General features: G+C 49.5%; 1 protein-coding gene across 1 annotated transcript in view; it reads right to left on the reverse strand.

The window, feature by feature from the left end:
• Window positions 1-26,625, reverse strand: part of PHLDB1 (pleckstrin homology like domain family B member 1) — a 365,610-nt gene that overhangs the window by 247,236 nt on the left and 91,749 nt on the right. Inside the window, exon 2 of the mRNA XM_075328263.1 lies at window positions 9,596-9,769. The gene's annotated coding sequence lies outside the window, so the exon portion shown is untranslated. The remainder of the gene's footprint in view (window positions 1-9,595; window positions 9,770-26,625) is intronic.

Consider the following 26,625-nt stretch of genomic DNA (forward strand, 5'->3'; position numbering starts at 1 on the left):
CTGCTGATCTGTTGTTTAAGTCCGGCGCCGTTTAGCCGGCAGAAGTTCTTTTAAAGTTTCACGGGACGAGCTCCCTTCTGTGTGTTTGTACGGGCAGTCGCCCCATCTAAGACCGGGAGCGCTGTTGCCAAGCCTCCGGGCGCCCATCTAAGACCGGGAGCGCTGTTGAGCCTCCGGGCGCTAGTTGAAAGAAGGACCGGGAGCGCTGCAGAAACCGCCGGGCGCGGGACTGGTGGCCGTCCAGAGGAGGAGAACTGGGCACACTGGTGGCCGTCCAGAGGAGGAGAGCTGCGCACACTGGTGGCCGTCCAGAGGAGGAGTGCTGCGCGGGACTGGTGGCCGTCCAGAGGAGGAGAACTGGGCACACTAAAGGCCGTCCAGAGGAGGAGAGCTGCGCACACTGGTGGCCGTCCAGAGGAGGAGAGCTGCGCACATTGGTGGCCGTCCAGAGGAGGAGAACTGGGCACACTGGAGCCCTCTGTGTGGGTGCTGTACCTATTGTGGACGGTATTGCAGACTTTACGTACTTCTGTGTGTTTTAAGTAAGAGCCGTGCCGGGAGGCTCGGGTTTTAAGAGGGGAGGTATGCAGTGGGTGAGCAGACCCCCTGCAAAAGGGAGCATAGTTAACCCGGAAATGTTATTAATAAAAATGTTTTATTTGTATGTGCAGGTGTAGTGTGTTAGGGTACCCCTAGTGGCCGGGTGGGACGGCTGTCACCACAGTGGAGAGGAGGAGCCGGCAGAGACAAGGGGAGGAGAGAGCAAGGGTGTGAGGGAAAGATTAGATCAAGGGAGCAGTCGTCTCGGGGACAGGAGCGGAGCAGCAGAGCCGGGGCAGAGTGTGGGAGCTGGAAATCAGGGAAGCCGGTGAGAAAAGGAGCGGGCGGAACCTCATAGTGTGAAGCAGTCCGGTGTGGGTCCGGGCTGTGGGTAGCCAGAAGTGGGAGCCGGGCGAAGTGGAGTAGCCAGGCATATCCCCACTGGAGGGGACGCAAGGACAGGCTTCCCCCAGCTAAGAGAGCGTATCATCACCTTTATTGCTTTGTTTGGGACTTTGTGAAGAATAAAAGAATGTTTGTTCATTGCATCGAACCCTGCCTGAAGAGTGTTTGTGCGCCGGATAACATCTGCATCACCACCACACTCTGCCCCACCAAGTCATCTCCTGTCCCCATAGTGACGGTGGAACCAGGGGTAAGCCTGATTGCAAGGGCCACGACTACAAGGCCAGAGGCACCCCTGGCACCCCGTTACAGTAACACCAAGCACGCGCCGGTGTGTTTGTCAATCAAAAGGATATGCCGGTGGGCAATGCATAGATAAACAATACCTACAAGTTCGGATCCATCAGGAATGGATAACATGGTAAAGACATGGCAAAATATGGGACATAATGCATTGGTGATAGAGATATGCAGAGAGGTCTTTTTCTGAGAGGGCAGAACCAGGAGGAGGCAACAGAATAGACAGTGTAACTGCTATCCTATAGGTCAGTGATGGCGAACCTATGGCACGCGTGCCAGACAGGGCACGCAGAGCCCTTTGTGCTGGCACGTGCTGTCGCCACACTGCGCCAGTTTGATCTGCTGCTGTGGTCGCGCCAGCAGCTCAAACTGGTGTTTAGTAGAGGAGACATTTCTCCTCGCTCTGACACGCCTCCTCTCCTGGGCTGCAGGCCTGTTGCCTAGGAGACGGAGGAGTGTCAGTAGGCGGTGCCGGTGTCTTGTGGCCGCGCGGGAACTGAAGTGACTGAGGACGCAGCAGTGGAGGAGTGGGGGCCAGAAGGTGAGTTTTTTTTTTTTATTTTTTAGCCTCTGTGCGGCTGTGCCAAGATGTGGGGTGGACAGAGCCTGCACGGGGGAAACATGCAGCGCACGGGGACAGAGCCTGCACGGGGGAAACATGCAGCGCACGGGGACAGAGCCAGCATGGGGGAAACATGCAGCGCACGGGGACAGAGCCAGCATGGGGGAAACATGCAGCGCACGGGGACAGAGCCAGCACGGGGGAAACATGCAGCGCACGGGGACAGAGCCAGCACGGGGGAAACATGCAGCGCACGGGGACAGAGCCAGCACGGGGGAAACATGCAGCGCACGGGGACAGAGCCAGCACGGGGGAAACATGCAGCGCACGGGGACAGAGCCAGCACGGGGGAAACATGGAGCGCACGGGGACAGAGCCAGCACGGGGGAAACATGCAGCGCACGGGGACAGAGCCAGCACGGGGGAAACATGCAGCGCACGGGGACAGAGCCAGCACGGGGGAAACATGCAGCGCACGGGGGACACATGGAGCGCACGGGGACAGAGCCAGCACGGGGGAAACATGCAGCGCACGGGGGACACATGGAGCGCACGGGGACAGAGCCAGCACGGGGGAAACATGCAGCGCACGGGGGACACATGGAGCGCACGGGGACAGAGCCAGCACGGGGGAAACATGCAGCGCACGGGGGACACATGGAGCGCACGGGGACAGAGCCAGCACGGGGGAAACATGCAGCGCACGGGGACAGAGCCAGCACGGGGGAAACATGCAGCGCACGGGGACAGAGCCAGCACGGGGGAAACATGCAGCGCACGGGGACAGAGCCTGCACGGGGGAAACATGCAGCGCACGGGGACAGAGCCAGCACGGGGGAAACATGCAGCGCACGGGGACAGAGCCAGCACGGGGGAAACATGCAGCGCACGGGGGACACATGGAGCGCACGGGGACAGAGCCAGCACGGGGGAAACATGCAGCGCACGGGGACAGAGCCAGCACGGGGGAAACATGCAGCGCACGGGGACAGAGCCAGCACGGGGGAAACATGCAGCGCACGGGGACAGAGCCTGCACGGGGGAAACATGCAGCGCACGGGGACAGAGCCAGCACGGGGGAAACATGCAGCGCACGGGGACAGAGCCAGCACGGGGGAAACATGCAGCGCACGGGGACAGAGCCAGCACGGGGGAAACATGCAGCGCACGGGGGACACATGGAGTGCACGGGGACAGAGCCAGCACGGGGGGAAACATGGGGCGCACGGGGACAGAGCCAGCACGGGGGAAACATGCAGCGCACGGGGGACACATGGAGTGCACGGGGACAGAGCCAGCACGGGGGGAAACATGCAGCGCACGGGGACAGAGCCAGCACGGGGGAAACATGCAGCGTACGGGGGACACATGGAGTGCACGGGGACAGAGCCAGCACGGGGGGAAACATGGGGCGCACGGGGACAGAGCCAGCACGGGGGACACATGGAGCGCACGGGGACAGAGCCAGCACGGGGGGAAACATGGGGCGCACGGGGACAGAGCCAGCACGGGGGAAACATGGAGCGCACGGGGACAGAGCCAGCACGGGGGGAAACATGGAGCGCACGGGGACAGAGCCAGCACGGGGGAAACATGCAGCGCACGGGGACAGAGCCAGCACGGGGGAAACATGCAGCGCACGGGGACAGAGCCAGCACGGGGGAAACATGCAGCGCACGGGGACAGAGCCAGCACGGGGGAAACATGCAGCGCACGGGGACAGAGCCAGCACGGGGGAAACATGCAGCGCACGGGGACAGAGCCAGCACGGGGGAAACATGCAGCGCACGGGGACAGAGCCAGCACGGGGGAAACATGCAGCGCACGGGGGACACATGGAGCCCACGGGGACAGAGCCTGCACGGGGGAAACATGCAGCGCACAGGGGACACATGGAGCGCACGGGGACAGAGCCAGCACGGGGGAAACATGCAGCGCACGGGGGACACATGGAGCGCACGGGGGACACATGGAGCCCACGGGGACAGAGCCTGCACGGGGGAAACATGCAGCGCACAGGGGACACATGGAGCGCACGGGGACAGAGCCAGCACGGGGGAAACATGCAGCGCACGGGGGACACATGGGGAGCACAGGGGAAACATGCAGCGCACGGGGGACACATGGGGAGCACAGGGGAAACATGCAGCACACGGGGGACACATGGAGCGCACGGGGACAGAGCCAGCACGGGGGGAAACATGGGGCGCACGGGGACAGAGCCAGCACGGGGGAAACATGGAGCGCACGGGGGACAGAGCCAGCACGGGGGAAACATGGAGCGCACGGGGACAGAGCCAGCACGGGGAAACATGGAGCGCACGGGGGACAGAGCCAGCACGGGGGAAACATGGAGCGCACGGGGACAGAGCCAGCACGGGGGAAACATGGAGCGCACGGGGACAGAGCCAGCACGGGGAAACATGGAGCGCACGGGGGACAGAGCCAGCACGGGGGGAAACATGGGGCGCACGGGGACAGAGCCAGCACGGGGGACACATGGAGCGCACGGGGACAGAGCCAGCACGGGGGGAAACATGGGGCGCACGGGGACAGAGCCAGCACGGGGGACACATGGAGCGCACGGGGACAGAGCCAGCACAGGGGGGAAACATGGAGCGCACGGGGACAGAGCCAGCACGGGGGACACATGGAGCGCACGGGGACAGAGCCAGCACGGGGGGAAACATGGAGCGCACGGGGACAGAGCCAGCACGGGGGAAACATGCAGCGCACGGGGACAGAGCCAGCACGGGGGAAACATGCAGCGCACGGGGACAGAGCCAGCACGGGGGAAACATGCAGCGCACGGGGGACAGAGCTAGCACAGGGGAAACATGCAGCGCACGGGGGACACATGGAGCGCACGGGGGACACATGGAGCCCACGGGGACAGAGCCTGCACGGGGGAAACATGCAGCGCACAGGGGACACATGGAGCGCACGGGGACAGAGCCAGCACGGGGGAAACATGCAGCGCACGGGGGACACATGGGGAGCACAGGGGAAACATGCAGCGCACGGGGGACACATGGGGAGCACAGGGGAAACATGCAGCACACGGGGGACACATGGAGCGCACGGGGACAGAGCCAGCACGGGGGGAAACATGGGGCGCACGGGGACAGAGCCAGCACGGGGGAAACATGGAGCGCACGGGGGACAGAGCCAGCACGGGGGAAACATGGAGCGCACGGGGACAGAGCCAGCACGGGGAAACATGGAGCGCACGGGGGACAGAGCCAGCACGGGGGAAACATGGAGCGCACGGGGACAGAGCCAGCACGGGGGAAACATGGAGCGCACGGGGACAGAGCCAGCACGGGGAAACATGGAGCGCACGGGGGACAGAGCCAGCACGGGGGAAACATGGAGCGCACGGGGACAGAGCCAGCACGGGGAAACATGGAGCGCACGGGGGACAGAGCCAGCACGGGGAAACATGGGAAGCACGGGGACAGAGCCAGCATGGGGGAAACATGGGGAGCACGGGGACAGAGCCAGCACGGGGAAACATGGGAAGCACGGGGGACAGAGCCAGCATGGGGGAAACATGGGGAGCACGGGGCAAACATGGGAGCACGGGGGACAGAGCTAGCACGGGGGGAACATGGGAGCATGGGGCATATACAAACAGAGCACGGGGAAAACTGAGCACGGGGAAAACTGAGCACGGGGAAAACTGAGCACGGGGAAAACATGGCTGCAAAGATGGAGAGAAACGTGCAAAGATGGGGGATACATGGCTGCAAAGATGGGGGATACATGGCTGCAAAGATGGGGGATACATGGCTGCAAATATGGGGGAAACATGGCTGCAAAGATGGGGAAACATGGCTGCAAAGATGGGGAAACATGGCTGCAAAGATGGGGGAAACATGGCTGCAAGGATGGGGGTAAACATGACTGCAAGGATGGGGGAAATCATGCCAGGAAGGGGTACATTTACCAGTATGGGGGATACATTTACCAGTAAGGGGGATACATTTAACAGAATGGGGGGAAACATGCCAGGATGGGGGTACATGAACATACCAGGATGAGGAAAAATGCCAGGATGGGGAACATTTATGAGGAAGGGTGACATTTATCAGGATGGGGTACATTTACCTGGATAAGGGAACATGCCTGGATGAGGTACATTTACCAGGATGGGGTCATTTAACAGCATGGGGGAACATGCCAGGATGGGATACATTTACAATGATGGGGTACATTTACAATGATAGGGTACATTTACCAGGATGGGGTACATTTACCAGGATGGGGTACATTTACCAGGAATGGGGTACATTTACCAGGATGGGGTACATTTACCAGGATGGGGTACATTTACCAGGATGGGGCCATGATGTGGACAAATATACCAGAATGTAGGAAATATATATCAGGATGGGGGACATGTTTACCAGGAAGTGGCCAGGAAGGGGTCATAACTACACAATGAAAGGGGAGGGGGGCAACTCGTACGTCTTTATGGGATTTCAAGATGTTCAGACATTGAAATGTAGATGTGGATTACAGGGTGACATCTGATTGCATTCCAGGCTAAAATCTCTGTCTAGTATGCTGCAATTTATTTCCAGAAAGATCAATCCAACTGCTGTGTCTGGAAAGGGCAGGGGCTCAGCTTCCATGTGTGGTAAGCATGCATGAGCGTGATGCCCCCTGCTGGAGAGAAGAGAAGACTGCAAAGGTAAGGTTAAAATCAATTCTTTATATAATAGGATTGGTTGGCACTTCGGAAAAAAAAATGGGTTTAGAACTACAGTTTGGGCACTCGGCCTGTAAAAGGTTCGCCATGACTGCTATAGGTATTACACCTGGGGTTTAAACTGGATGTTGCATGTTAAAATCACTAGCAAATAGCACACAGGTAACAGTAAAAAGTACATAAGCGCAGTAGACAGTATAAGGCATATAACATACCCAGAGTCAAGGAGGCATAGGAGGTGAGTGGATAGGTGGAGGAAGTGCCTATGGAAAAACAGGATACACTGGTGTTAAATAGTTATATACATGGAGACCAGGCTGGGTAGAAGCCAGGAGTATATAATAGGGTATTACCTTTCAGAGCACAGGGGCAAGGGGACAGAGTCCCAGAGGTGCAGGCAGGAGGCATGTGGCAGTGGGGTCTATGGAGGAGCGTCTATTTGTATCCTGGGCGATACTTCCTGTTGTGACTCAAGGAGGCCAGTGCGCAGGCGCCCGTGACGTCAGTGGTGACGTGGGTGCGTTTCTACGCATGCGTGTGACGTCAGCGGGGGGGCGGATGAGGTACTGTAAGGTGGTTGCATACAGTACTATGTGCGCGTGCGCGCGTGACGTAACAGAGGGGGTGGAGTAAGGGAAGAGATCTCTGTCACTCTAGGTGGCCGGGCTGAGCGCGCGTGGCGTCACTGAGGGGGCGGGATAGGGGAGGGGGATCCCTGTCTGTGACTAGGAGGTGTAAGTGCTCGTACGTGTGTGACGTCACAGACGGGGCGGAGTGAGGGAAGGGGATCTCTGTCTATGTATGTAGACCACGCTCCTCCATAGACCCCACTGCCACATGCCTCCTGCCTGCACCTCTGGGACTCTGTCCCCTTGCCCCTGTGCTCTGAAAGGTAATACCCTATTATATACTCCTGGCTTCTACCCAGCCTGGTCTCCATGTATATAACTATTTAACACCAGTGTATCCTGTTTTTCCATAGGCACTTCCTCCACCTACCCACTCACCTCCTATGCCTCCTTGACTCTGGGTATGTTATATGCCTTATACTGTCTACTGCGCTTATGTACTTTTTACTGTTTACCTGTGTGCTATTTGCTAGTGATTTTAACATGCAACATCCAGTTTAATCCCCAGGTGTAATACCTATAGGATAGCAGTTACACTGTCTATTCTGTTGCCTCCTCCTGGTTCTGCCCTCTCAGAAAAAGACCTCTCTATCACCAATGCATTATGTCCCATATTTTGCCATGTCTTTACCATGTTATCCATTCCTGATGGATCCGAACTTGTAGGTATTGTTTATCTATGCATTGCCCACCGGCATATCCTTTTGATTGACAAACACACCGGCGCGTACTTGGTGTTACTGTACTGTTTGCCTCTCTTTTTACCTATGGTGCTTATTCATGTACCTTTCTTCCCATCTAGCAAGTTACTCTTGAGAAGCAAAACGCCCTACCATTGGCTCGTTTCTTTGACGTTTAATCCGTCTATACCCATATTTCTCACACAAATGTATGTGTATATATATTCCTTGTAAATATGTATATTTTGTTATGATTATTCACTTATTGGTGTGTAAATACTCTTTATCATTTTCTCATAGGCAAGACCTTGAGAAAGGCCTTATACAGGCCGAAACGTTGGCTTTGCTTTGGCTTTTTCGGTAGTGGCATTTTCTTTCTGCTTGTGATCCTCTTATAATAAAAACACTTTTTGCATCACCCTTTTGCAATTGATTGTGTGCTTGGGACTTGTAAAAACTATTGTTACGTTCTTCCTTAAGCACCTCCCCTATACCCGCAGTTGAGCCCAGCTCTACCCTTTACTGGGATGGTGTAATATGGCTGAAGGAGTTAAAGGGGAAGGAGGCCAGCCCATAGTAGAGGTTAAAGCAGAGAACACTTCCTGATTCTAGTGAAATAGGGACACCAGTGAGTAGAGAGAAGAAGCTGTATCTGTGGGAGGTATAGCGAGAGAAGTCCAGAGTAATTCGGCCAGACCCTCAGGGTCACCCCAGGAAACCCAGATCAAGTGGACAAAGGAAACACTTCTGGAGCCGTGTGCAGAAATAGGTCTGAAGTTGAGGGCCTTGATTTAGTGGATCTTCTGGGTAGCAACTAACTCCCATGGGACTGGTCTAGCTAGGCATGAGGTAACATAGACCTGGGTGAACAGGTCGGCACAGAGCCAGTGGTGAAGGAACTCTGTCCAGTGGTGAAACAAATTCCTGTGAGAGGAGACGCGGTTAGATCCATGTGGATCCACATGAATTTACTAGCTGCCACTGTGGTGTTGCCGGGCGAAACAGACAGTCCTATAGTAGATGGAGAGATATGCAGGAGGGAGCAGTATGTAGGAAATTGTGTAAAGAAACCTAAAAGCAACATGCCTGTAACGTTCAAGCTATGTGCCTGCAGCGGATGTGCCCACAGAAACTGTGCGAGTTATTCAGTTAAGAAGGACGTTATCCAGGACTTCGTGTCTGAATTGATCTTAAAGAGGAAGAATTGTGGTGTCCCTGGTTACACTGTGGAGGTGGCAGGAGTGCAGCATAGAGGGGAGACGCTGCCTGGAAGCAAGGCCTTGCTTCTGTTCACGACTGCGGCCCCCTGCCACCCCCACAACAGTATTATTAGAGAATAGAATAGATATTCCACATATCAGCAGCAAGAACTGTAAGGGAATAATCAGTCTAATACACTATCCCTTCTCCAGCACCTCTCCATACATTGTTTCCAGAATAGAGGGAGCCAAGCAGCATGTTACCATGTCTTATATAGACCAGATGATGCGATGCGGCTTGCCAACCACAGTAATGTCAGTAGCCAATATGGTTACCGTATTGCTGTGATTGGCAGGCAATCTCCGCATGTTTAGTGGCTGAAACACAGCCGCAAAACATGCAGGGCAGGCATTTCAGCATGGCACTCACATACCAGGGATACTCAATAGAGTATGAAGCGTGCCCGAGCACCCCGATTCTTGATCGAGTATAGAGCAGTGGCGGGCACGCTCACCTATGACCATGAACTGGCTTACAGAAATAATATTAGGGAAATTATACTCACAAGTGAGTTGCCACAGCTTCAGGTGAGCCTATAGGAGGCAGAAATATCCAGCTTTATATTGTGATTTCTGTAATACAGAGGCATCTGTTTGTGACCAGAAGTAAAGATTGAAGTTTTTCATGTGCTCCATGTAAAACATTGTACTAGTTTAGTCCTCATGGCTCAACCAAATACCTGCAAATGCAAACAAAAAAGAAAAAAAGGATAAATAATAGTGGACTCAGTCCATACTTCTTTTGTCTTGATCCAACTTTTACAATGAATAAAACCCATTATAGTCTCCTTGTTCATATATTTTTCTGTCTGAAATAAATGTTAGTTATCAAGACTACCCTCTATTGGTAGAATTACACAACTGCAATTGTATCGCAGTATAAGAGCGTACAGTCTGTAGGTGATGGCATGTAAAGAGGTTTTCCTGAAATGAGTATTTAAAGACTATCGGTCAGGTCATTCATGCTGCCCAAAGCACAAGTAGCATGAATCAGAGCCTGACAGCACAGTTCCAGTCAGGAATGTTTTTCTCTGAAACCCTGTAATAAAATTTAGAACCACACAACAAAAATTGGTTGTAAATCCCACCATAAAATAATTAAGGCCCAAATCAGGCTCCTACTATTATAGAGATAGTAATTAGGGCCCAAGTCAGGCTCCTACTATTATAGAGATAGGACAAACGGAGACGGTAGGGAATACCCCCACCGTGACCAAACTCGTAAAAGCGACAACTAGATTATTACGAGTGTAACACAGAATTGCACACCAATATGTACTGCACTTTGGTTCACAGAATAGTACTGGGCTTTAGTCTGCAGTATTAAACATAGTTACCGGAACCTTTAATCCGGTCCCACTATAATGATACAGAAATAAAACTGTTGACCTATAGAGGGGGGGGGCGGACTCAGCCTCACAATAACCCTCAAAGTGGCAACAATCTGACCTTAATGATGTTCTGAGACCTCCCGACGCGTTTCTTAATTTACTTAGTCATCAGGGGACTGTGGTCAAGAAACAAAGGCTGCAAGAAATGGACAGAGAACGTTGTCAGAATCAAACCAAAGAGGAGAAGTGCAAAAAAATCCCAGCTTAAACACAGAGAGCATGTCCCTACCTTCAGTATCATATGGGCTTCCTGCATGGTGTGTCAGGTCATGGCATCCAGCACAGTGCTTTAAACGTGCCGCCCTTAAATATCCTGTGGGCGTATTGGCCCATACAGGGCCCCGCCCAGGGGTATATTCCTCCATCAGCAGTGGAGGACGCTGCCTGGGAACCGCCCATAGATGCCATAACATAGCAATACCCAATCTGGAGCAAGCAGGTTAACGCCCACTACAGTCTAGCTCCAATCTCCAAGCTGCTACAGATGAGCAGCATCCAACCACCAGTTATCCCACTAGGGTGCCGACGCCCACACCTCTCTCCCTATCACTGCGCTCTGCAGCACGCCCACATCCCGGCGTCACAGAGCTTCTCCCCTTAACCAGGCGCTCAGTAAAACTGAACGCCCACACACTCACGTCACCGCGGGAACAACGCCCCTGCTAACAACATCACAAGCAGGGCGGCGCTGCATAATGCCATCCAGCTGGACGCATTTGTGACTCCCTCGGATGGAGCTGGGCTGACGTCATCAAGGGTCCGCCCATCACCGCATCACTGACCGCATCACATGACCGTTCCTGTCATGGGAACACAAAGCCACGCCTACCCCTGCGTCATCTGTCTATGCAGGAGCGCACGTCCACCAAAACAAGGGGTAAGGGAACGCCCACAGTCAGAGGGTATCTACAAGGATACCATGATCCCCCCCCAAAAGAAGGGTGCAATACCTTATGATTGGTGGCGATCACCTCAGAAACGGAGGTGCCCACCCACATAGATGGACAGATATGTATGTACTAATCAGTTTAAGTTAATAATATATCCACACACAAATATCATAAGAAGATGAGCAGCATGGACACCAAACTGTCAGTATCCGAGGTGCCCATCCTCCAGCTGAAGGGGAGCCGCAAATTGATGACAGTGGAGAAATTCTAGGAAGGGGGGGAGGGAAGGAGATGATAAGAGAGGGGGAGGGAGGAGAAGAGGGGGGATAGGGGAAGAATGGGGATAAGTCATATGGAGCTCAGAGTATAAATACTGAGAAATAAGTCATTGCTGGAATCAAAAAAAGTCCCAAAAGATTCCTCATAGGTAATGAGAGGAAACAGAGGGGACACGTTGATTGGATTAAGGCTGTCTCCCACAAAAGACACAAGTAACCCAGGAAAATGAACACAGAGTGACATATCCAAAGGAAAACATTTTTTTAATATATATAGTCAAGCTGCCAAAAAAGGAAAAAATGATGAAAAAATAATGAAAAAATGATGAAAAAACGGGAGCAAATGAACGCAGACATGACGAGGCAGAGGGGCGATGGAATATAAACTAGTCATCATTGAGAACACCGTATCCTTTCCCCTACCTACCAACGGAGTGTAACAACACCATAAGGTACCGGGTGCCCCCGTTACACGGCGGCTAGCCCTCAAGACCACCTTTTTCTATACTTTTGCTTGGCTGGCTTATTATTGAATTGGTAAAGCATTGACACGATCTATTTAAATTCTCTGAAACCCCAAAACATTTCAGAGAAAACAGAGATAGAAGAATTGGTCGACAAGTGACTAAAATTTCACCGGCCCCAGTTGGCTTCTACCCGCATCGCTCAAGTTGATTGACAGGTCTCTCCCATGTGGGGGCAGTGCTAGAACAGTCACTTCTCTCCCTTTGGTCCCTTTCTGGAGTGTTTCAGAGAATAACATACCTCCTGGAAATCGTCATGCAGCCAGGCCCTGATTCATGGTCGTGTTTTGGGAGAAGGAATTAATTGACTGACAGCATCCCTTTAAAGGACATCTGTCATCTTCAAAATACTAAACATTGCATGGGCTCGGGAATACTTCCAAAAATCATTTGCGGTTAACAAAGTTCGCCGTGCAATCCACAAAGCAAGTTAAAGCTCTGTCATGGAAAGAAGCCAAATATCAACACAATCCAAAGACGCTGCCATCTTCCCTGGGGCAAAGCTCATTTAAAATGGAATAAGGTAAGATGGAAAACTGCTATGTTCAGATGAATCAAATTTTCACATTTTTTTTTGTAGAAACCAAAGACGTTGTGTCCTTTGGATTCAAGAGGAGAGAGACCATCCAGCTTGTCATCAGCTCTGATCTCCTTAGCAGTAATACATGTCCAAATTCCTATATACAATGTTTGCATACCTTAGTGTCTCACAGTGCAGATGTATACTTATTAGAGACCATCCAGCTTGTTATCACACTAATGTGCTTAGCAGTAATGCATGTTTAAATTCCTATATACAATGTTTGCATATCTTATTATCTCACAGTGCAGATGTACCGTATATTTGTTAGAGACCATCCAGCTTGTTATCAGCCCACAATTCTTCTCTGATCGTATGGGGTTGCATTATTGCCTATGGCACACTCAATGCTGAGCATTATTTGGAAATTTTAAAACAATATATGCACCATTCATACTAATATTTCAGAGAAGACCGCATATTTCAGCAAGACAGTGCTAAACTACATACTGCACCCATCACAACAGCATGGCGTCACAGACGAACAGTTTGGATGATGAACCGGCTGACTGCAGTCTAGACCTTTCACCAACAGGAAACATATGACGCACTATAAAACAAAAAATCCGGTAAGACCGAGGACTGAGGAGCAGTGAGAATTCTACATCAGACAAGAACCGCATAATATTCCTTTCCTAAAACTCCAGCAATAGGTCTTCGTACTTCATACACATCTACAAACTGTAGTAAAAAGAAGAGGCGCCATACAATAGAATGTTTAACCAAGAACCTCAAGTTCAGGTGCATAAATTTTTGCTTAACGGCTTTAGATCTACTTATGGATCTGCGGTTCATGTCTTTTTCTACAACTATGTTGCAACAAGCCAGTATTGTATTAGCCAGCATTAGGCCGGGGACACATGAGTGTATAGCATCCAATGTGAGATAATCAGACACGATAGGCTAATGACCGAGTATCATTATATTGTGCTCTGATCCTCCCACAGGCGAGAATCGGAGCAAAGGTAAGAGGAAGAAGGAGAGATTCATTTCTCCATCTACTCCATTGTCTGTCTCAGAGTATATTGCACTGCACTCGGATTATATCAGTGCAGTCCAATATTTCACACACACCCATAGCTAGAATGCTGCGATTTTTTTTGCTCATGCTTTATACCCTAATGTGACTGATCCCTTAGAAAAATGATGCAGCGATCCATATTATTTACTTATTACATGATGTTTCCAACAGTAATATGTACATTATCTTGCTAAAGTATTCATCCCCTTTAGCTTTTTACCTATATTCTTACATTACAACCTGTGTTTACATATTTTTGTAATTTTATTTGTGTGGGATTCATCAGCAGTAGGGCTGAGCGGATCCGAACTGTAAAAGTCTTTAAAGATTTGCGGGTGCTGGATCCGGATCCGGATTACGGGTGCAAGATCCAGATCCGGCACTGGGGAAAATAATTGAAAAATAAAGAAGAACAGAAATAAAACAGCGTTTTATACTTACCGAGACTCGGTGTCACACAGCCTGCAGTCGTGCTCTATGGCCGCTGACTATGCAGCAGAGCTGAAGCGGCGTGGGACCTCGTGTGGATTACGCCGGAGCTTCAGTGTGTGTTGGGGGGTAATGAAGTGGTGAAGGAGGGTGTGTGTTTTGTACTTTATTCCAAATAAAGGATTTTTCTCTGTGTCTGTGTTTATTTACTGTAATGTACAGGTTAGTGTGATGCAGGTATCTCATAGACGCCTGTGCCATTACTAACCTAGGGCTTAGTAGCAGCTGTGCGCTGCTATTAACCTCTTATTACCCCGATTGCCACAGCTCCAGGGCAATTGAGAAGAGCTGGCATTGCACCGGGATTGTCACATCTAATAGATGCGGCAATACCATGCGGCTTTATCATGGCTGGGGATGAAAATTAGGGGGGACCGCATGTCGTTTTTTTTTTAAATTATTTATTTAAATAATAAATTAAAAAACGCATCACCAGCACAGCCGCGCACACTTCTGACAGGAACGTGCATGTGTTTCTGTGTACATGCACGCTCATGCTCAGAGCGCGGCAGGCGGTGCCGGCTGATGTCATGTCAGACTTTTACGAGTCTGACAACGCATCACTGGCACAGCCGCACACTTTCAGAAACACATGCATGTTCACCATACTGACCCGTAGACATTTGCACTGCTTTCCCCGTCCACCAGCTGTCCTGCCGTTTGTGATTGGTTGCAGTCAGCTGACACGCTGCCACTCAAGGTGGGGGCGTGTCTAGCTGCAACCAGTTACACGCGAAAGTGAAAGGAAGTCCCCCATTGTGCAGTCTAAATGTCCCAGGGTTTGTCAGTATATATACACCTTTACTGAAAAGCCACAGAGGCTGCAACACCATTAAGCAAGAGGCACCACTAACCAAACAACACCATGAAAACCAAGGAGATCTCCAAACAAGTTAGAGACAAAGTGGTGAGAAGTATGTGGTGCCCTGGATAAGCCAGGATGTTACAGGTACTACAACAACACACCCCACACCCCGGCTGGGCACATCGAGGTCAAAACAAAAATCCTTGTTGCCTCCCTCCAGGGGCTGATGTCCACACCAGAGGGTGGAGCCAGGTGGTTGGCCCCACCCACAGAGGAGTTCACAGTCCTGGAGGCAGGAAAAGGAAGGCTGTTTAGTTTGGAGTTTTGGAGTTGGAGGAGTGAAGTGGCAGTGGAGGAGACTGACCGTGTCCGGGTGCGTGGCCCGGGCACTTGACAGCAAGGTTGGCAGACGGTGGTGACCGTCTGCAGGAGAGGCTGATTGATGTGAACCGTAAGGACCGGGGACGAGCGGTGGCCCGCCGGTACCGGATCGGGGAACGAAGAGAAGCCAGCACCATTCGGCAGGGCTTACGGACCCCGACCAGGCTAGGAGTCGCCGTAAAACCGGTCAAATCCGTTAGCGAAGGGAACCTCCGGGGTTTCCCAGCAGTCAAGACCCGATTGAAGGCAACAGCTCAAACCGTGAAGGGAAATACAGTCACCGCCAAGGCTACAGTTCCCAGGGCCAGAGCCTGCGGGCAAAAGGGGCTCCCTCAGCATCCATCCAAGCTGGGGAGCGGGTTACCGATGGGAAGCCATCAGAACCGAGAACTTAACACAGGTGCAGGGAAAGGCAGTCACCACCAACCTACCGGGAGAAGAACAACCGCAGCCGTCTGTGGGACCCGTCCATCCAGCCGTTTTACCGGAGACTTTGCATTCGTCATTGGCTGAGTGAGTGCCACCGTGCCGTGCGGCACCGCGCTGCCCCCGCGACCCTGTTAGGAGATATCCACCTGATGAAGATATTGTGTATATCGAAACGCGTTGTGGCTGATAGAAAACAATAAATTCTAAAAAAATTAATCTAATACTGTGCCCTCCTTAGCGCTCTATCAGACCGAGTTTCTATACTTTACCGCGACAAGTACAAGTCATAGTTTGGTTCTACATATAATATCTCAATGTCTAATGATCCCCGGAGCACAATCAAATCGATTATCATCAAATGGAAAGAACATGGTACCCCAACAAACTTGCCAAGAGAAGGCCGCCCACCAAAACTCTCAGTCCGGGCAAGGAGGGCATTAGCACAGAGACTGGAGTATGTGTCCATACAACCACAATAAGCCATACATAAAGCTGCCTTTATAGAGGAGTGGCCAGAAAAAAGCCTTTACTTAGAGCCAAAAATTGGAAGGCTCGTTTTGATTTTGTTAAAAGACATGTGGGAGACTCCTCAAATGTATGAAGGAAGGTGCTGTGGTTAGATGAGACCAAAACTGAACTTTTTTGGCCACAAAAGTCTGGTGCCAAACCCACACAGCTCATCATCCGAAGAACACCATCCCCAAATTGAAACATGGTAGTTGCATCATCATGCTGTGGGGGGTTTCGGCAGCAGGTACTGGGAAAATGGTCCGAATTGAGGGGATGATGGATAGTGCAAAATAAAGGGATATTCTTGTGCAAAACCTGTTTAACTGTTAGTGATTTGAGACTGAGATCGAGGTTCACCTTCCAACAAAACAATGATTCAAAGCTACTGCTAAAGTAACATTCGAGAAGTTTAAGGGAAAAAGTGTCAATGTATTGGAGTGGCCATATTCACAGCCCAGAACTTAATCCAATTGAGAATCTGTGGTCAGACTTGAAGATTGCTGGTCACCAGAGAAACCATTTAACTTGAAGGAGCTGGAACAGTTTTGCCTTAAGGAATGGGCAAAAATCCCACTGGCAAAATGTGGAAAGCTCATAGAGACTCATCCAAAGTGACTTACAGCTATACTTGCCGCAAAAGAAGGGTCTTCAAAGCACTGACATTAGGAGGTGAATAGTTATGCACACTGAAGCTTTCAGCTATTTTGTGTTATTTGTTGTTTACTTCACAAAAAAAGGATAACCACATGTCCACAGCTGTAAGCATGTTCTTTACATGAACTGGTGCAAAGCATAAAAAAACCTCCAACAAACTGTGAAATTCCACGTTGTGAGATAGCAAAACACGAAAAATTCCAAGAGGGTGAACACTTTCACAAGGCACTCTAAAAAAAATTGTTTAAAAGAACAGAAAGTCCTCAGTGGTTGATACCTTTTAATGGCTAACTGAAAAGATGGTAATAACTGCAAGCTTTCGAGACTACTCAGGTCTCTTCATCAGGCATGGTATAACACAAAATCTGAAGAGTCACATATTTATACACAACAGGACTTAGAATAGTGCAGTAAAAAAAACAAACAAGTTATATGAAACAGAACTTCTAGTTCTTCTAGTTCTGTTTCATATAACTTGTTTTTTTTTTTTTACTGCACTATTCTATGTCCTGTTGTGTATAAATATGTGACTCTTCAGATTTTGTGTTATACCATGCCTGATGAAGAGACCTGAGTAGTCTCGAAAGCTTGCAATTATTACCATCTTTTCAGTTAGCCATTAAAAGGTATCAACCACTGAGGACTTTCTGTTCTTTTAAACAATTTTTTTTATCTCTACTGGCTAACACGGTACAAAGATATATTTTACTAGTAACAAGGCACTCTATGCATACATAAAATGAGGAAACATTCCTCTGTGTCAGCCATACATCGACAGACAATTATCATCTGGTGTTAGTTCATCCTGTTCCACGTCTTCTCATTTTCAAACAAAAAAAAAAAGAAATTGTTGACGAAAATAAACGAAAATAAACTGGATTGTTTGCCCTGCATAAGAATACAATACATATTTCAGTTCCAGACTTTCCATAAGGGGCTCAGGCAGGGGCAGATGTTTGTCAGATGTACTTGCTTGCAAGTAGAGAACTATTTACAGTCTTCTTCCTTTCATGTCTTTACTTGAAAGGAAATATTATAGTAGTATGTTATTGCTGGCACTTATGGTCATAAATCTATTGACTTGTGTGAAGATGTCAAGAAACTATGATAAGTAACCACAACCTGTAATTAGTTATATGCCAAATACCTGAGGAAGACAGATGGAAGCAAAGTGGGGACAGTTAGGGGCACTTTGCACACTGCGACATCGCAGGTGCGATGTCGGTGGGGTCAAATTGAAAATGACGCACTTCCGGCATCGCATGCGACATCGCAGTGTGTAAAGCCTGAATGATACGATTAACGAGCGCAAAAGCGTCGTAATCGTATCATCGGTATAGCGTCGGCGTAATTCATAATTACGCCGACGCAATGGTCCGATGTTGTTCCTCGCTCCTGCGGCAGCACACATCGCTGTGTGTGAAGTCGCAGGAGCGAGGAACGTCTCCTACCGGCCTCACTGCGGCTTCCGTAGGATATGCGGAAGGAAGGAGGTGGGCAGGATGTTTACATCCTGCTCATCTCCGCCCCTCCGCTCCGATTGGCCGCCTGCCGTGTGACGTCACAATGACGCCGCACGACCCGCCCCCTTAACAAGGAGGCGGGTCGCCGGCCACAGGGACGTCGCACGGCAGGTGAGTGTGTGTGTGAAGCTGGCGTAGCGATAACTTTCGCTACGCCAGCTATCACCACATATCGCTGCTGCGACGGGGGCGGGCACTATCGCACTCGGCATCGCAGCATCGGCCTGCGATGTCGTAGTGTGCAAAGCCCGCCTTAGGTCTTATCTCGGGATAACAGGCAGGTGATATTTATTTTATTCACTTATATAGCACTATTAATTCCACAGACTTTACAGATGTGATCATCACTGTCCCCATTGGGACTCACAATCTATATTCCCGATCAGTATGTCTTTGGAGTGAGGGAGGATACCGAAGATCCCTAAGGAAACCCCTGCAAACACAGGGAGAACATACAAACTCCCTGCAGATATTGTCCTTGGTAGGATTTGAACACAGGACCCCAGCACTGCAAAATAACAGTGCTAACCACTGAGCCAGCATGTTACTGCTTATTCTTCTTACATGGTTAGGAATTATTTTAGAATGTGGACTATGCTTTATAGTCCCAGTAGTTCTGATATAAAGGGGTACTCTCAAGTTTGGAACTCATGCCCCATCCATCCTAATTCAAGAGAAGGGCTGAAGCGGGGGTGCAGGCATAGCGGAAGAGCGGACATGACAGGGGTTTGTAAGGCCAGGCACATATGGGGTTAATATGGAGTTTGGGCAGGAAGGAGTTACAAGGGATTGGCGGGCTGCTCGGCAGGATAGGGGGAGCTATAGGGATCTGAATAGTCACATGGTGAGGGGTCAGATATGGGATTGGAGGGAAGTTTGGAGGAAGAGGTGGGGAGAAGGGAGAGGGAGTTCTTTTATAACAAGAAGAGCCGTTGCGACATCCTGTCATGTGGATCCAGGACCGGCGAAAGACCTGCCCACCCGCTTCTTATTTAAGCGGTTAACAAAGAATTTATTGTTACAATTTTTTTATATATATAGAGTGCCTACAAGTAGTATTCAACCCCCTGCAGATTTAGCAGGTTTACACATTCGGAATTAACTTGGCATTGTGACATTTGGACTGTAGATCAGCCTGGAAGTGTGAAATGCACTGCAGCAAAAAAAATGTTATTTTTTTTTTTTTTTTGTTTTTTAAATTGTGAAAAGTTTATTCAGAGGGTCATTTATTATTCAACCCCTCAAACCACCAGAATTCTGTTTGGTTCCCCTAAAGTATTAAGAAGTATTTCAGGCACAAAGAACAATGAGCTTCACATGTTTGGATTAATTATCTCTTTTTTCAGCCTTTTCTGACTAATTAAGACCCTCCCCAAACTTGTGAACAGCACTCATACTTGGTCAACATGGGAAAGACAAAGGAGCATTCCAAGGCCATCAGAGACAAGATCGTGGAGGGTCACAAGGCTGGCAAGGGGTACAAAACCCTTTCCAAGGAGTTGGGCCTACCTGTCTCCACTGTTGGGGGCATCATCCGGAAGTGGAAGGCTTATGGAACTACTGTTAGCCTTCCACGGCCTGGACAGCCTTTGAAAGTTTCCACCCGTGCCGAGGCCAGGCTTGTCCGAAGAGTCAAGGCTAACCCAAGGACAACAAGGAAGGAGCTCCGGGAAGATCTCATGGCAGTGGGGACATTGGTTTCAGTCAATACCATAAGTAACGTACTCCACCGCAATGGTCTCCGTTCCAGACGAGCCCGTAAGGTACCTTTACTTTCAAAGCGTCATGTCAAGGCTCGTCTACAGTTTGCTCATGATCACTTGGAGGACTCTGAGACAGACTGGTTCAAGGTTCTCTAGTCTGATAAGACCAAGATCGAGATCTTTGGTGCCAACCACACACGTGACGTTTGGAGACTGGATGGCACTGCATACGACCCCAAGAATACCATCCCTACAGTCAAGCATGGTGGTGGCAGCATCATGCTGTGGGGCTGTTTCTCAGCCAAGGGGCCTGGCCATCTGGTCCGCATCCATAGGAAGATGGATAGCACGGCCTACCTGGAGATTTTGGCCAAGAACCTCCACTCCTCCATCAAAGATCTTAAGATGGGTCGTCATTTCATCTTCCAACAAGACAACGACCCAAAGCACACAGCCAAGAAAACCAAGGCCTGGTTCAAGAGGGAAAAAATCAAAGTGTTGCAGTGGCCTAGTCAGTCTCCTGACCTTAACCCAATTGAAAACTTGTGGAAGGAGCTCAAGATTAAAGTCCACATGAGACACCCAAAGAACCTAGATAACTTGGAGAAGATCTGCATGGAGGAGTGGGCCAAGATAACTCCAGAGACCTGTGCCGACCTGATCAGGTCTTATAAAAGACGATTATTAGCTGTAATTGCAAACAAGGGTTATTCCACAAAATATTAAACCTAGGGGTTGAATAATAATTGACCCACACTTTTATGTTGAAAATTTATTAAAATTTAACTGAGCAACATAAGTTGTTGGTTTGTAAGATTTATGCATCTGTTAATAAATCCTGCTCTTGTTTGAAGTTTGCAGGCTCTAACTTATTTGCATCTTATCAAACCTGCTAAATCTGCAGGGGGTTGAAGACTACTTGTAGGCACTGTATATATATATACATATACACTGCATATATATATATATATGTCGCGGACGGGGAAGGGGGCCGCTGCGCTCACCGCGCTCGGGTCTGGCTCTGGGCTGCTGCTTGCTCGCCGCTGCTCGGTGGCTCGAGCGGTGGGCTGGATCCGGGGACTCGAGCGGCGCTCCTCGCCCGTGAGTGAAAGGGGTGGTTTGGGGTTGGAGGTTATGGTCCGTGATGCCACCCACGGTTTGTGGTGAGGTTGGGACACCACCGCTGCTCTGGACGGGGATCCCGGGAGCGATGACAGGGAGTAGCCGAGATGTTTCTCTCCCCTCCGTGGGTAGGGGGATTTGGTGGTCCCGGGGCCCGGTGAGGTGTCGGGGGAGGCAGGGTTGGTGAGGTGCAGGGTCGCGGGGGCAGTGCGGTGCCTGACGGCACGGTAGTACTCACTCAGCCAATGATGAATACAGAGTCTCCGGTAAAACAAACGGCTGGATGGACGGGTCCCGCAGCCGGCTGCGGTGGTTACTCTCGGACGGGTGGTGGTGGCTGCCTTTCCCTGCACCAGTTGTGTGTCTTCGGTCCCGATGGCTTCCCACCGGTAACCCGCTCCCCAGCTTGGATGTGTGCCGGAAGAACCCCTTTTGCCCGCAGGCTCTGGCCCTGGGAATTCTAGCTGTGGCGGTAGCTGTATTTCCCTTTCTCAGTTTGGACGGTTGCCTTCAGTTGGGTCTTTGCTGCTAGGAAACCCCCGGAGGTTCCGGTCGATAATGGATTTGACCAGTTTAACGGCGACTCCAAGCCTGGTCGGGGTCCGTAGGCCCTGCCGGTTTGTGCTGGCTTCTCTTCGCTCCCCGGTTCGGTACTGGTGGGCCACCGCCCAGCCCCGGCCCTACGGTTCCGCGTCGATAGGCCACTCCTGCAGAAGGCCACCACCGTCTGCCAACCTTGCTGTATGTGCCCGGACCACGTACCCGGACACGGTCAGTCTGCTCTTTCTCCTCAACTACCACTTCTCGCTCCTTCACTTTCACTCTCCCTAACTGTTCTGACTTCTTTCCCGCCTCCAGGACTGTGAACTCCTCAGTGGGTGGGGCCAACCGCCTTGCTCTACCCCACCTGGTGTGGACATCAGCCACTGGAGGGAGGCAACAAGGATTTGTTTGTGACTGATGTCGGGGTGTGGGGTGTGTTGTTGCAGTACCTATGACGACCTGGCTTGTCCAGGGCGCCACATATGCAGTCATATGAAAAAGTTTGGGCACCCCTATTAATGTTAACCTTTTTTCTTTATAACAATTTGGGTTTTTGCAACAGCTATTTCAGTTTCATATATCTAATAACTGATGGACTGAGTAATATTTCTGGATTGAAATGAGGTTTATTGTACTAACAGAAAATGTGCAATCCGCATTTAAACAAAATTTGACCGGTGCAGAAGTATGGGCACCCTTATCAATTTCTTGATTTGAACACTCCTAACTACTTTTTACTGACTTACTAAAGCACTAAATTGGTTTTGTAACCTCATTGAGCTTTGAACTTCATAGGCAGGTGTATCCAATCATGAGAAAAGGTATTTAAGGTGGCCACTTGCAAGTTGTTCTCCTATTTGAATCTCCTATGAAGAGTGGCATCATGGGCTCCTCAAAACAACTCTCAAATGATCTGAAAACAAAGATTATTCAACATAGTTGTTCAGGGGAAGGATACAAAAAGTTGTCTCAGAGATTTAAACTGTCAGTTTTGTAGATCCTCCTTTGGCAAAAATGATAACCTCTAGTCGCTTCCTGTAGCTTTTAACCCCTTCAGCCCTGGGGCACTTTCCGTTTTTGCGTTTTTGTTTTTTGCTCCCCTTCTTCCGAGAGCCGTAACTTTTTTATTTTTCCGTCAATCTTGCCATATGAGGGCTTGTTTTTTGTGGGAAAAGTTGTACTTTTAAATGAAACCATACGTTTTACCATATGGTGTACTGGAAATAGCAAATAAATTCCAAAAGCGGAAAAATTGCAAAAAAAGTGTGATGGGATGTTTTATTCACGGTGTTCACTATATGGTAAAACTGATGTGTGGGTATGATTCCTGAGGTTGGTGCGAGTTTGTAGACACCAAACATGTATAGGTTTACTTGTATCTAAGGGGTTAAAAAAAATTCACAAGTTTGTCCAATAAAAGTGGTGAACGTTTTGCGCCATTTTCCGAAACACGTAGCGTTCTTATTTTTTGGGATCTATGGCTCAGTGACGGCTTATTTTTTGCATCTCGAGCTGACGTTTCTAATGGTACTATTTTTTCACAGATGCTACATTTTGATCGCCAGTTATTGCATTTTGCGTAAAACTTGCGGCGACCAAAAAACGTAATTTTGGCATTTGGAATTTTTTTGCCACTATGCTGTTTACCAATCAGAATATGAGAACTACACATCAAACAAAGTGAGGCTACTGCCGAAAACAAAAAAGAAAAGGAAAAAATTTAAGGATTTAACGAGAACTAGAGAGAAAGGAAAGTAGCAAGGGGGAAAGATAAGAAAAAGAAGAGAAGGAAAAGGGGGAGAGAAGAGCAACAGAAAGAGAGGGAGGGAAGGCATGGTAGGGATTACTTCCCCAGTACTCGGGCCGCTACATTGGACTAACGTAACACGCGTCATGCGTTACCAATAAGGTTCTGAAATGGTAGAGAATCAAGAGCTAGGGTCCAGGGGGTCCAGATCCTAAGAAATTTATCCACTGAGTCATTGGTTTCTGCCGTTAGGGACTCCATCCTGCTGATGATGGCCATCTCCGCAAACCACTCCCTCACAGATGGCACCCCAGTCGATTTCCAGTATCTCGGGATCACCATGCGTGCCGCTGTAAGACAGTATCTCAGAAGGCCCGCTTTCTGTGATTTAAGTGATCCCGGGAGAATTGAAAGCAGCGCCATCTGAGGGGAACCCACCAACTGCTCTCTGCAAATCACAGCGTATGCTTTGAACATGGACCTCCAGAAAGGTTGTATCAATGGGCAGTCCCACCAGATATGCAGCATTGTCCCCCTTCCCCTTCCGCACCTCCAGCAGCTATCTGAGACCCCGGGAAATATTGCATGTAGAGTATCCGGGCACCTGTACCAACGGGTCAGAATCTTATAATTTTTTTCCTGTGCTGCACAGGCGATGGAAAATTTATGAGTGAGGATAAAGGACTTTTTCCAGTCCTCCTCAGGAATGAAAGTCCCCAAATCTCTATTCCACTTCTCGACATATTTAAGGTCTCCCATGTCCGCCTCTGTAATCAGGAAGGAGTAAACCAGAGACAAGAGATGCCCGGGAGAATCCTCCCGCAAAAACAATTGTTCAAATTTTGTGGGCTGAGCCGCAAAAAGCCCAAGTCTGTTGTCAACCATCAAGAAAGACCTAAGTTGAAGGTATTCCAGCCAAGCCGTTGGATGCCGACCCTCTGGGAGCAAATGGGCCGAAAATGGGGGTACTTCCAAACCGTGCAAAGTCTGGGCTATCCGTGTGTCCTCACCCCTCCTCCAACCTAAGAAACGCTCGACTCCCATCCCTGGGGGGTTTTGTTTTTTTTTTAAATCTTAATGATTTATTACAATATTCTGGTGTATCTGTAAAAAAAAAAAATGTTGTCTGTCTATGACATTTGGATAAGTGGTCCAGGAAAAATTAAATAATAAAGGAGTTTTCTGCTACTAATGTGACCCCCTTTCATTTGTCCTATCTGTTCCTAACACTTTCGCAATATACTTCTGCTACCTACCCTTCTCCTTATCTCTCTGTGGCGCGTTTATACCTTTACTGATGTTTAGCTTTGATCCTTCTGGTCTAGAGACCGGAATCGGACAAATTGAGCAGGTCATGTGCTTTACTATCTAATGATGGACACATCCCAGCTCTTGCCATATGAAAGCACCACACTGCAAAGCAGGCTGAGAGGAGAATGACGTGTGGTCTGGGCATGTGCACCCAGACTGCTGTCACTCATAGAGAGGCAGCCCCGTCCCCACCAGTGACGTGCCCTGCTCAGTTTGTCCGATTCCGGTCTCCAGACGGGAAGGATCAAAGCAAAACATGAATAAAAGTATATACGCTCCGCAGAGTGATCAGTTTACAGGAGCAGGGTAGACAGCAGAATTATATTGGGAAAGTGTTAGGAATCGTTAGGACAAATGAAAACAGGGTTAGATTAGTAGTGGAAAACCTCTTAAAGTTTTCTTAGCAGCAAAAAAAGGAAATTAATTTAAGAGTATGTTTCCAATCCATTTATTTTAAAGGCTTCCTACTGGTCCTTTGATATATTACGGCCTGAGAAAAGGGTTTCTAAGATGTTGGAAAATCTTCATACAATTAATCTACAAAACAGAAAAGTTCTGCAAAGGAAAACATCCACTGCCAAATAATATGTGGGCTACTTTCCGTAAGGACAATTTTCCTTGTGGCCATTTCTCCATGTAGGCATTTTTCCTGTGTGTGTGTTTTTTAAAGAAGTGAAAATTGATCTCTTAAGCAGAACCTTTATAGCCCTTATAGCACCCCACTCTATTTTTTAGCATACCTCTTGCCTCAATCCTCATTACATTTGTTATTGCATTCTGTATAGTACTTTAAAGGGAATGTGTCAGTAAGATATTCTTAGGCTGGACTCACACGAGCGTATTAAAAAACGGTCCCATTCTCGTTTGCGAGAGTCGGACGAATTTTTCTCACTTGTCATCAGTGTGCACTCAGTGTGCTGTCAGTATGCTGTCAGTATGCAATCCGTTTATTTGCACAGCAGCTGTTACTCATTTACAGTCATGTACAGGAGAATTTACAGTGTTCTGTGCTACATGATAGGATTGTATTTAGAAAAACGAATGTCACTAGGATGGTCCTGTGCCGTCCGTGTGACATCCGATTTTTCCTCGCATCCATTGACTTGTATTGGCGAGTCTCGGACGTATTCTGGATCAAATCGCAGCATGCTGCCGCTTTTCTCGCATCCAGAATCTGGATGCAAGAAAAGCTGACCAACAGCTCTCCCTCAGTGACTAGTATTGGTCCGAGTGCAATGCGAGAATTCTGGCATTGCTCTCGTCCGTTTTTGTCGCTTAAGCTGTCTATAGGAGCATGCAGGCCATAGATAGCTGAATAAAATAATACTTTAAAATTTGCGATCCGATGTTTTATTCTAGAGAAATCCACGTTTTTCTTATATGTGAGCTGTTCCAGGCTATGGGACAGATACTGTTTCTGCATGAGAATCTAAAGGTGGTGTCACACACAGCGACAGCGACAACGACGTCGCTGCTACGTCACCATTTTTTGTGACGTAGCAGCGACGTCCCGTCGCTGTCGCTGTGTGTGACATCCAGCAGCGAGCTGGCCCCTGCTGTGAGGTCGCTGCTCGTTGCTGAATGTCCTGCTTCATTTTTTGCTCGTCGCTCTCCCGCTGTGAAGCACACATCGCT

This window comes from Anomaloglossus baeobatrachus, chromosome 11, assembly GCF_048569485.1.
Source record: "Anomaloglossus baeobatrachus isolate aAnoBae1 chromosome 11, aAnoBae1.hap1, whole genome shotgun sequence".
NCBI lineage: Eukaryota > Metazoa > Chordata > Amphibia > Anura > Aromobatidae > Anomaloglossus > Anomaloglossus baeobatrachus.